This window comes from Arvicola amphibius, chromosome 12 (assembly GCF_903992535.2).
Source record: "Arvicola amphibius chromosome 12, mArvAmp1.2, whole genome shotgun sequence".
Lineage (NCBI taxonomy): Eukaryota > Metazoa > Chordata > Mammalia > Rodentia > Cricetidae > Arvicola > Arvicola amphibius.
In genome coordinates, this window is record NC_052058.2 from 159,542,159 (window position 1) to 159,555,110 (window position 12,952).

Below are 12,952 nucleotides of genomic sequence, written 5' to 3' on the forward strand. Positions count from 1 at the left end.
TTCTATTAGATATAGATGAAATAATATGACAATGTTTCTTCCATAAAAACCTTACAATTTTAATTTTTGTAGAAAATAAACAAGTGCATACAATGTATAATATTTTTATATGATTATTGTTATATTATTATAAAGAAACAATTCATTATTTATTTGATTTTGAGTGATGCCACAGCATGTTAGGGAATATTTGGTTGTCATATGTTTAGCTAACTCTGTGGACAGATGTTAATAATGAAATGTAAATTTTGTGTCTAACATATTTGATGGGAAGAAATACACCAGTCATACAAGCCCTACAGATGACAAGGGGAAGTAACACATGATGGTAGCTACTTTACGCTAAGGGATCATGTTGGGCTTTTTGATAGGGATTGCTTTTAAGGCCAGATATTAGAAACAAAATAATGTAGCCAAATGAAGAGAAATTCTTTCAAAGCTGAGAAACCAACAGGTCCAACTGTCTTAGGGCATGAATGAGCCAGGTGTATATCAGGAACAAAAGTAGGACCACGGAGGATGGAATGAAGCCGGAGGGAGGGCAGTGGTAAAAAACAACAACAACAACAACAAAAAAAAAAAAAACCAAATGCTTGACAGAAAAACTTAACAGGGGAATGATTTATTTTGGCTCTAGATTTCAAAAGGTTCAGTCTATCAGAGCCAGGAAGGCATGGCCGGGAAGACTAATATACAGGCCATATATTTAAATCTGAAAATAGGACCTCTGGCTTCTTGAAGATGGTACTAGAACACGCGGAAGTGTTGGTGGCTTCCAGCAGAGTGAAGGTACTAGAGATGGAAAAGAAGAGCTGGGCTTGTAGTTGTTGGAAATAGAGCTGCAGCTGGCTGATGCAGATAAAAAGGAAACAATGACCTAAGGGGTAATGGGTGGATAATGGTGCTTTCTCGTCTGAGGAGCTGTGAGAGTTACAGACAAGGATTCTTTTCTCAGGAAACCTGCATTCAAGTCAGGGTGGAGGGAATATGGTAGGTCAGACAAAAGAAGCATAAATATATTGCATGTGTTCTTGAACTTTACAAAGATTATGTCCTTATAACAATCAATTAATTTACTCGCTGTAGTGTTTAGTTCATGGTTTTAAGTATTTTTAAATTCTTTAAACTACTTACAATTAAAATTTTTTAAACACTTTAAAATTCATCTTAAATATGCTAACCATATCAGAAACCATTAAAATTCCTTACTGTCAAATATGTATTTGTGTAGATAAGTGCAAAGTTTTGGGCTTCTGAGATTCTGTGTTCTTCCAAAGTTGGCCGAGTGTTAGTGAGCGTCTTCTACACCCCTAGCTAATGGCAAACATCACAATAAGAGGCACGACGGCAAGAAGGCTTCTACACAGCATCCTTCAATTCTGTTATCATGTTCTGTTATTTCTATGAAAATAGAATGTTAAATATCAAAATAGTTATGCAAATGACCAATAAAACTCTAAAATTAATACCTGAGTTCTAATGATGGAAAGGCATTCTTAAGCTGGAATTGTTTTTATATGTAAGGGAATATGAGCTGCTCTCCCTGGAATATGGTCTTGTGTATATCCTCTACCTTATTCCCTGGGTCTGTGGCCAGTATCCTTAGGTCAAAATTGTTCCCTTGGTTTCTGTGTACCCTGCACTGTGTAGTAACGCGTGGTACTTATTGGCTGAATATGCATGGCTGCAGCAATATTTGAGATTTTGTTGTTCGCAGTCAATTGCCTTTGTGGAGACCTTGTCTTCTAACTAGGGTTTTTTCCTTGAATGTGAATGTGACTGTGAAGGGCAGTTTGTATCTTAGGTGGAATACAATGGAGTTCGTCCTTTTATGCCAAAGAGACTGGGATGAAAGAGAGTATCACTGTGGCACAGGCTAACTGGAGAAGGTGTGGCTACGCACAGCAAAGATGTCATAGACTGACTACCATATTTCTGGATTTATTTATGTATTTACCAAGCCTATACTCTGCCAGCTCTCTTTCAGGCACCCCTGGAGGTGCTAAACATTCAAAAGTAGACAAGGTAGATTTTCCCAAGTGAGTCACAATTTATAAATAGAAATAAAAAGTAAATGCTTCTTCCCTTTCCTCTCTTCCCACATGTAATCCAGTGACATTTGTAGTGACGTGTGTAGATCCTAATAAGCACTCTTCTCTGTCCCTTCTTACCCCGTCAATGCCAAAGGTCTGGGGGGAGGGGCTAACCCTATGCTCCGAGGATAGCCCATGTTATCTTCTACCTTCCTTCCACACCAAGTTAAGTCTTCCCCTCCACGTGAAGTCAGGTGTGTGGGGGAGGAGGATTGGTCTCTTACAACACAATAGTTAGCTTTAAGTATAACCATCACTTCTGTCGCCTTTGGCATCGAGTCCAAATTCCTTAGCAAACCTTGCAGGCCTTCCAGGCCTGCGATGCTTCTCATCAGCTGCTAAGCAGCTTCAGAAGCTGGGATCCCTCTCTGCCCACCTGATGAGCATTGATATGACCCTCATTCTCAGCTAACTTAGATGCTGAAAGAAGGATCCTTTAATATGCTTAAAATGGTTGTTTCTCAATACATTCCCACTGTGCCACAACATTTCCATGAAATTTTAGTAGCTCGCTTTTCTAAGTCTACCGGTAAACTGTAAAGCAATTTCAGAGTGAGTAGTGGTGTTGAAAAGGAGGTAGAATACCTGACATACAACTGAAATCTTAAAGTGGCCTAGCTAGCCAAGGACAGGATTATACCATGAATTTGTGCGATGTCTGAGCAAACTTATGTATAACAAGAGACAGGACTGGGGCCGTAAACCAGATTGTTGAAGACTTTGTGGGCTTCTGAAGGCCTTTGGGCTTTGTAAAAGAGGCAGGCAGATCCAGTCTTTATTCCTCAGATACCAAGGAGCTTTGCTGCCAGAAGCCCAGAGGAAGCCTTTCTGGGGATTAGAAAAAGACTCTTTCAGCTGGGGCTCTAAGCTTGAAGAAGAAAAGGTATTACCCACAGTCCCCTCTGTGTGCAATGGGCTCTGCTCACTTCTCTGTGGCATGCTGACCCAGGTTCTCTCTGAACCCCAGGAGAGAAACAGTTAAGACTGTCCAGCAAGCCGTGTTCTCGTGTCCCTTTTTTCTCTGATGCAGAAATCATGAAAACCCTGCCTTTCCTGTAACTTTAAATAATTATAATTGTATGCTCTGTGGCTTCTGAACAAGATTTAATTTGCAAGTAGAGCTTGACTTAGTAATTTTAAATGCTTGAAAGTCTGCCGTAGGGAGTTGGAAATGATTGAAGACTAGTAAATTTAGGATAAAGCAATCAATAACAAGATTTTGGCGATAGGTTAGAAAGGGCTGAGCGGAGGAGTCTATGCCAATTTGACGTAAACCATCATTGTCTGAGAGCGTAGCACACAAGACTGTAGGGTATTTTCTTAATTAGTGACTGACTGGCAGGGGCGATCCATTTCCGGTCCTGGGTTCTAAGACAAAGTAGGCTCAGCAAGCTGTGAAGAGCACGCCAGTGAGCAGTAATCCTCATGGCCTTTGTTTCAGCTCCCACCTCCACGTTCCTGTCCTGTTTGAGTTCCTGTCCTGACTTCCTCCAATGATGGAATACAAGTGAAAGTATAAGTCATGTAAAACCTTTCCACCTCAGTTGTTTTTGTTGCTGTTGTTATGGTGCTTCATTCCAGGAGGACAAACTGTAACTACCACAAGTACTTAAAAGGAGACAATGCAAGAGGCAAGAAGGGCAATGAAAAGATTTTCTAGAATCTAGTTGACAGTAAGGGTCAGGACTAGAGAAATTAGTAGGGGAGGAGATCTAGAATATTATCTGTCTCTCTCACTCTCTCCTCTCTCCCCTCGTGTGTGTGTGTGTGTGTGTGTGTGTGTGTGTGTGAGTGTGTGTGTGTGCTTGTGTGTGTGTTATAGACTAGGTGTATGCCCAAGGGAAAAGGAGACAAACAACCCTCCCACGCCATGCATTTCTGGCCATAGAATAATTTAACTTGGTGAAGATGAAAAGTGAAGGAAAGAGTTCTCCAAGGGAAAGAAATAAGAATAGTTTGGCAAAGAAATTTCAAGATATCATTGTTTCATTACCTTTGAGTAGTACTCCATTGAAGTGAAGTGTCAGACTTGTTGACTTCCCATGGGAAGCCTTACACTTTCTGAGGAGTGGATGGGGGAAGGGTGGGGCAGGAGGAGGGAAGGGAGGGGGGAACAATGATAGCTGTGTAAAATGAGAAAAAATAATACAAAAAAAATCTTAATAAAAAAAGGAAAAGGAAAAAAGAATAATATGGCATTTTGATCCTTTTGAGATGTGCTCTTGACTTCCAAATAGATAAATACAAGACTTGGATGAACTTAAATTTTGATTTGTAAAACACCAGAGGTAAAGGGAACCGAAATTTAAAAATCATGAATTCCATTAAAAATTAATTAAATTAAATTAAAAATCATTGAATTCAATGATTCCAGACAGAAGAAAATTGGCTAAGTGGGTAGTGGGAACTCCAGGACTAGAATCTGTGATTGCTTTACAAACCTAATGTTCTCACTACTGCTCTTTGTTCCCTGTGCATCTCAGCTCCTCACCTAAATATTTCTCGCTATCACAAAGGAACGGGATTTAGAGTAAAACAAAGTGTGTAATTATGAATCCCGTGTGTCTGGGACAACATCCGTGTCTAGGATTGGAAAATATTCGACTAGAGGGAAATAAAGGAGTAAATCCAACATTTAAAGTCATATTTCCTGAAGTACAATTGTTTTACATTGTAGTAGGTCTAGCAAGGTACCCAGCTCTCTTGCAGTTTGGGATGAGAATCCGTCTTGTCTTTGTTTGCATTCCAGGCGTTATGAGCAATGAGAACTTTAGTGATTCTGAAACATTGCCTGAGGTCATGGAGAATGAACTTTCCCTGAAAGAGGGCAGATTTAACTGGATATTTGGAAAAAAAATATGAAACCGAATAAGTGGCATATTTACAGAAGAGTATAAGAGGAATAAGTCCAAATTTAGACTTCATACATGATGTTACTGCTTAAATGAAAACTGCTTGTCAGTCAAATAAAAATAAGTCGCTGTCTTTATTTCATATGTGTTTAGTAAGTCTTGACACATTGAGGGGTGAGCAGAAACATTGGCAGGTTTGATTTGGGAAGGGTTCCCTTCCTTTTTCTCCCAATGGAGTAGAGAGCGGCTTATTAGCCTGGCACCAGAAAAGCCATGAAGCTGCTGTAGTAACTGAATCCAGGTGGAAGGGACAGCACCCCATCTCACAAAAGGTGACAGGCTGTCCTCCTATCCATGGGCAGAATTGCATAGCAGGCAGAATAAGCAGTGTCCAGTCCTACGGCTCTCTCTTTGAAATTCCCACTCACTGCCTACTTGCTTTGTTATACTCATTAAGCTGCCTGGCTTGAGATTTGTTACTGGCAGCTCTGCTTCTCCAGGAAAAAGCCAAAAGACCAATCACTGGTGCTGAAATAGCAATCTCTCCCCCCCTCCCCCCCGTTGTGGAAAGCTGTGATGTTTCCCAGATGACAGCTGCAGAGAGTCCCGAAAGCATTTTGCAGACGGGAAATGAAGCAGCAAATGGAGAGGGAGAGACGGTGTGTTCACTGGAGAAGATGGCGTCTATGCATAATAAACACAGCCACTCTCGCCCAGCGTTAGAGAGGAGAGCAGAGCCCTGTTAAAATGGAGAACAAAGTGACCACATTGGCTAACACTGAACGAAATGGAAAGAGTCTAGAACACAAAGTACATGTGAGAAAACGGTTTGCACGTGCATGGTTTCTCACAGTGTGCCGCCTTGGTCTCCTGGGCCAGGTTTCCTTTGCGATTTGTGACAAATAGTGGAGTTTGGTTGCGTCATCAGAACTCAAGACTTAGGTCATAATTGTTTGATATTTATAAGATTGACAACTTCTATTCATTTTGCAGTTGACATGAGCCAAGCAGGTTGTTCCTTCAAAGCCTAGAGTGTAGCAAAGCAGCCAGGAACTTGAGGGTTGAAATCTTATCTTCTTCTAGAACTGCTTAGTAAGAAACTCAAGGAGGCAGGGAGTACAACTCAATGTTAGAGTGCACGTTTCTACATGCAAGGTTCTAGGTTCCATCTCCTAGATTCTGACATCAGCCCAAACAAGGACCTCCAGTCCGTCTCAGCAACTTGACCTAATCGACCCTCCCAGACTCTAATTAGCATTTGGGAACCATTGGTCTCTACCTTGTTTTTGTTCCTCTTGCTGTTGATGTGTTTCCGTATGATCCTTGATTCCACTGAGGGTCACCTGTGATTAGTACTTAAGTGAGTCATTAAGAAATCTTTTTGAGCCAGGCATAGTGGCACACACCTTTAATCCCAGCACTCAGGAGATAGAGACAGGAGGAAATCCCTGAGTTCAAGGCCAACCTGTTCTACAGAGTGGGTTCTAGGACAGTGAAAGCTACACAGAGAAAACCTGTCTGGAATAAAAACAAAAACAAAAAAAAATTGAGACAGGGTATCACCGTGTAGACTTAATGGGCCTGGAACTTGCCATATAGGGCAGGCTGACCACACACTCAGTGATCCACCTGCCTCTGCCTTCTGAATGTCAGGATTAAAGGTGTGAGCCACCACACACTGCCCATATAATTATTTTTAAGAAGCAAGAAAGATGTTGGTGCCACATTACATGAGCTTTGAGTTGCATAAATATAGCTTACTATTGTCTCATTAAGCTTCAGTTAGTATTATTAATCGAAGTGTTCCTGTTTTGGTTAAAGAAAACATATTTAGTGTGTAGGTTATTTCTAACTATATGATGGATATTGCGTTTTTAATCAATCAAAGACCATAGTTTCATATAATGTATGTTTATAAACCCAGTACCTCAGCTGAATTTTGAGTTTAAATAAACACAGATCATTTTATTGTATGCCCCAAACATGGTATAGAATAGCCTACTACTTGGAAAACCATTTTTATTTGAATAACAATTTTTATTGATGTGAAATTCAAGTTTAATGGAGTACCTTTTGTTTTTATTTGTTAAGTCTGACAAGTCTATTAGTATTTAGTAGTGACAGCTTAACAGAAAGACACTGAAAAAACCACACAGACTCCAGACAGCTTCTCAGAAGACACTGGAACATTGAAATAAAAGGAAAAAAGCAATCTGGAATAGTGGCACACACCTTAAATCCCACCTCTCTGGAGGCAGAGGCAGGAGGATCTCTGTGAGTTTGAGGCCAGCCTGGTCTACAAAGTACATAGTGAGTTCTAGGACAGCCAGTTTGTCTCGAAAAAAGTAATAAAATAAAATAAAAATAAAAAATAAAAGCAACATAGGAATAAAGACAATATAGGAATAAGCTAATAAAGATAATGTCAAGTGTTGGCTTATAGGTTCTGCCTATACTAATGATGAAGGTTTTTTAGGCCAGTAACAAAAGTTCACCAGAACTTACTGAGAAGAGGGATTAATTAGGAAGATACTTGGAGTACATTTTCAGACTTAAGCATGAACTGGACAGCAAAACTCTGAGAAGAGGAGCCATGAACTGAGACAGCACCGAGTATCTAGGATAACCCTTCCCTTTGCACAAAGCCCTTATTTCTTCCTAATAACATATTCTCAGTCTTTTTGTTCTCTGTTATTTTGATATCTGAGAGTCAAGGTGGAGGAAGTGAGTTAAAATATTAATCTCTCTATTTTCTGTTTTTGATTTTGTTTGTTTTGTTTTTTGAGATAAGGTTTCTCTGTAGCTTTGGAATCTGTCCTGGAACGAGCTCTTGTAGACCAGGCTGGCCTAGAACTCAAAGCCATCTGCCTGCCGCTACCTCCCGAGTGCTGGGATTAAAGGCGTGCACCACCAACTCCCAGCAACATTGGATCAAATAGTGTTAATTCTACATTCTACCCAACAAGTACTCTACAGCAAAATGGGTCTTTACTTTGCATATTAGGAACTTCTAAAACACCTGTCTTGTTGTTCTCCTTAAAAAAATATTACATTGTGCTGGTTTCCATGCTTTTAGCTTCAGTTATAATGTGGTTCATGAATTAAATGAGAAATTTCAAAGAGAGAGAACCTTAGTGGTTTTTGAGACTTTAGAAATGTGTATTTGTGCTTTGTGAGCAGACAGGGGTGGGCAGGCGTGTGATAGAGTTGATATGACTGTCTAAGAGGACTTGGGTGTGGGTGAAAATGCCCAGAAGACTGGAGACCAGGCAAGGGTTGGGAAAATGCTGCCAAGTGTGCTGACTTTCAGACACTCGGGCTGAGGCTGGTTTGAAGCTATCATTTGAGTCAGATCAAGTCTTTCTTGGGGAGCAGAGGAATGGTCTTGGGGAGAGGAAATTACATTATGCTCCACAAAGCAACATTTACCCATAATATTGCTTTTAAATTTTTGTTTCTGAAAATATCCTCCAGCTCATTCTTTCTTCCATTTATTAAATAAAGCAATGATTATTTTTCACATCTAGATTTTCATTTTATTCCTTTCTCTCCCTGTATTATGTTTATCTATTATGTTTTCTTCATATGCTCTCTTATGCAAAAGTTTCTCATTTCTTTTTCATAACAATAACTAACATTTCTTGATGTTTACCTTCTATCAGGCACTATGATAATTATCTCTATTGCATTACCTCACTTCATCCATACGGGAAACTTATTATCCCCATTTTCAGATGTAAACATTTGAGCTTTGAGATGTTGAATGAATTCTTTAAAGAAACAGCTCCCAAGTTTCAGAATTGAGAGCAGGCCTCAGATATATATATAGAAAGGAACAAATACTTTGTTGTCGGAGGCCACTTATTCATTTCCTGTGGCCACCCAGACTCCCAAGGTAATCCCAGGGAAGCAATATTATTTAAATTGCTGCTTGGCCAATCACTTAAGTGTATTGCTAGCTAGCTCTTATATCTTTGGTTAACCCATTTCTATTATTTTGTATTTTACCATGAGGCTTGTAGCCTACCAACAAGGTTGCAGCTGGCGGCTTGCGTCTTTCTCCTCTGGCAGCTCCATGGTATCTCCCTGACTCTGCCTACTCTCTGTATCTATCTTTTCCAGCCTGGCTATATTCTGTTAAGCCACTGGCCAAAAACAGTTTTTATTTTATTCATTAACCAATAAAAGCAACACATATACAGAAGGACACCAATACTTTGTTCTTAGGTTATCTGAAACATTATATGCATATTATAGATAGGAGCATAAAGTATATGATGGGAAGATATCTTTTAAAACAATCATAATCACCTTACTTAAGATGAACTAGAACTACAACTTTGCCATGTTCTTTTTTCTAATATTTCTTACATAAGTTAGCAGCAATATTTGCAACTTTTAGTATGTATTATGAATTGGTAAGCATATTAAATTAATAATATATAAAATCACAAAACATCCTATTTTAACAATAAATCATATGTTGATACCTATGGGGGAGAGTGTATGTTGCATTTTATTTTAAAATATATTCTTGGGCCTGGAGATATATATGGCTTAGTGGTTAAGAGAACTAGCTACTCTACTAGAGGACACAGTACCACTAAAAACTGTATGAACACTAGTTCCAGGGGATCTGGCACCCTCACACACACATACATGCAGGCACAACACCAGGGCACATAGAAATAAATAAATAAATCTTTTTAAAAAATCTCAACAGAGAGCAAATAATTTCTTGGATATCAGTTTTGAGTGATGCCTCGTCATGTGAGAGGTTACACCATTGATAGATAAAAAGGTTAGGTGTGCTTCTGCAGGCAGGTGTTCATGATTAAATGGATTTCAGTTCCTAATATATTGGTTGAAGGAAATACATGAGAATTGCAAGAGGAAATTCCAGGGAACTATTGAAACCATTTTTTTTTTTAAACTGGGTGGCCAATTCCGTTCCGCAAGATGAAATTGCTGCAGACAAAACTACAGGCATATCTGAAACAGCAGACACTAAGTGGAACTGTCAGGTACAGTAGTAGATTGAAGAGGAAATCTGTATGCAAATGGCTTCCCTAGACAAGGGCTCAGAAATACCATAGAGGACGAGTGTTGAGGGGGGATGATGCATTGCTTCAGCTTGAAGCTAATGATACACTGATGTGCCTTAAAATGAAGGGGTGACTTTACTCACCGAGGTTATCCGCAGAGTGCACAAATTAATTTTAAATAGCTGTGGCCCTCTGGCCAGTTTCTATTCCAAGCCACTGGGCAGAAAGGAAGTTGAATGTCCTAATTCCCTAGCTTGACATTACCTCCTTTTAAGAACTTCCGTGTAGATTCCTCATCTGTTTTTATTTTAACATAAAGCCAGCTACTCTAAATTCTCTGTATTAGCAAAGAACAAGGTAAAGCCAGTGGGACATCATACCCCTGTCCTTACCAGCAGTGAGTGACCTTACCATTGATATCTCTCTATTTTTAAAATGGAGATCAATAGTTCATGAATTGCAATGAGAAAGATGAGCGAAGAGACCAGACTGATAGAGCACACAGTTGATGCTCCAATGACAAGTTTATATTTCTACCATATTCCCTTTTAAACAAATCACTCTGGGCATGTCTTGTCTATTTACCAGAAATGTTCATGCCTCCTGTGGTACATGTATCTGCACCTGTTAGCTGTCTGCTGACTCCTCTCCCCAACCATGGCTGTGCTTCTTCCTTCCTTATGGGAATATGAAATCCAAAGGGATGGGTGTCTTCCTATGTAGAGCTACTCTCATTAATCTTTCGTTCTATGCACTATGTTAAAACTGCCTACCTCACCTATGTATTCAGAAACAACCATGTGAGTTAGGTTGTGTTTTGTTTACACTTGTAACTGACAAAGATGTCAATGCACACAAAAAGAAACAATTAGTAGAGTTTGAATAGATGTAGCCTTCATCTTTTTCTACAGCTCCCTTCTTTGAAAAATAGTGGTCAAGATATGATTAGTATTCGGAACATGAAGTAATGGTAAACTGTGCTTTTTCATTATCATGAGATGGCAAAATTACCCACTCTCAAAGGACCAGCTGCTCCAGGGTGGCTGGCATCCCTGATGCATGCCTACATTCTCAAAACTATTTTAATTGGTAGCTTTCCGGGTATTTTTTGTTTTGTTTTGTTGGGGAGGAAATGTATGTGTAAACCTATTAAAGCCATTCCATCTGTTCTGATGAAATAACATCACTACATCTTAGTGAAATCTTCCATTGCAGGATTTTAAGGCTGCTGTGGGTTCTCATAAAGGGTTGAAATAACAGCTTCTTAAACAGACATAAAAAAGAATTAGGACCTGGGGGGAAGAGGGAGGACCTTGGACTTCCCATAGGGTAGGGAAGGAACCCTGACTGTTCTTGGGACTGGAGAGGGAGGCGGAGCGGGAGTGGGGGGAGGGGAGGGAAGTTGGAGGAGGGGAGGAGGTGGAAATTTTTAATAAAAAAAAAAAGAATTAGGATAACATACACCTAAAAATCCTTCTCATGCTTTTATATAATATTTTCATGATAAACTGATATTTTTAATTGATAGGCATAATATGCATAAAATGGTACATCATATTAGATATGTTTTTTTAAATAAGAATGCTTGAAGGATCCAGGTATATTTCAGTACTAGAGTACTTGCCAAAAATGCCTGAAGTGCTAGGCTTACCCACCTGGCACTGCAAAAATAAACAAATACCAATAGGTGGGTAAGTAAGTAGGTAGACAGAGGATAGATGATGATGATGATGATGATGATGATGATGGGGATGATGATGGGGATGATGGTTATTGATAGATACATAAATAGATGATAGACAGATAGATGATAAATAGATAGAAAATCAATATAGAGAAATAGGTAGATGATAGATAGACATACAGATAGATGATCAATATGGATAAATAGGTAGATGGTTGATAGATGATAGATAGATGATCGATATAAATAGGTAGATGATTGATAGATAGATAAACAGACAGATAGGATACATAAATACATAAGACACATAGACTTTAGAACACATCTAGTCTCTGCCCAGTCTTCCAGTAGAAGGGCTTAACTACTTATTACATATTATACTAATTTTGACAATGGACATCTGTCTTATTCCACAAAGCTATAAAACAAATACATTATTAGGAATATTATGCATCAATACATATTACACCAGAATATATATTTATTAGAAGTTTATTATATGCTAGGATTTATAGAAAGGATTATGTATATTGTCTAGGTTATTGTTTTCTAGAACATTTATACAGATGTTACTACTGTAAAAGTAAAGAATGTGGAAGTTTAGAAAGATTGAAAAAATTGCCTATACATATAAAAGCAGAAGATGAGAATCTAACAACTGAATTTGTTTTTTTATATTCAACAAATATTTACTCAATAATATATCTCTTAGACAAAAACAGATATTTGATGGGGGAAGCAGGGATTGGAAGTTGGGAAAGGGACCAACCACATTCACTTTTCCATGGTCACTTTGAAAAGAAGGGCTCCGAAGGTAACACAGAGGACCCAAGAATGTTAGACAGAAGGTTGTGGAAGTCATCCAGGGAAGATGTGGTGCTTACTTCAACCAGGTGGTAGTAAGGAAGATGAGCAAATCTGGATTACCACTGGATTCGCTCTGTAAATTCATCTGAAGGTATAGTGATTGGGGGGTAAGGAGGGGTCAGGTAAGAACAGTTACTCACTTTTGACTTGGACCAACAAAGTAGCCTGAGATGGGGAACCTTAAGATGATTGGGCGGAGTGAAGAAATTTTTATAGCCAGAAACCCATGCTGTTCGACAATATTCAAGTTATCACTAATCATTATCATAAAAATAAACTAACTGGAAAGGAAGTCAAATCATGCCTTCCTGTGTGAGGACAGAAACAATTAAAAGCATTACATAATTCTTAGTTTTTTAAGGAAATGTCTTAGACAGGATTATCTGAGAATCTCGCCAAGCTTCATTAAGT

General features: G+C 38.9%; 1 protein-coding gene across 1 annotated transcript in view; it reads left to right on the forward strand.

Moving 5' to 3' along the window:
* Positions 1 to 12,952, forward strand: part of Dlg2 (discs large MAGUK scaffold protein 2) — a 701,330-nt gene that overhangs the window by 203,972 nt on the left and 484,406 nt on the right.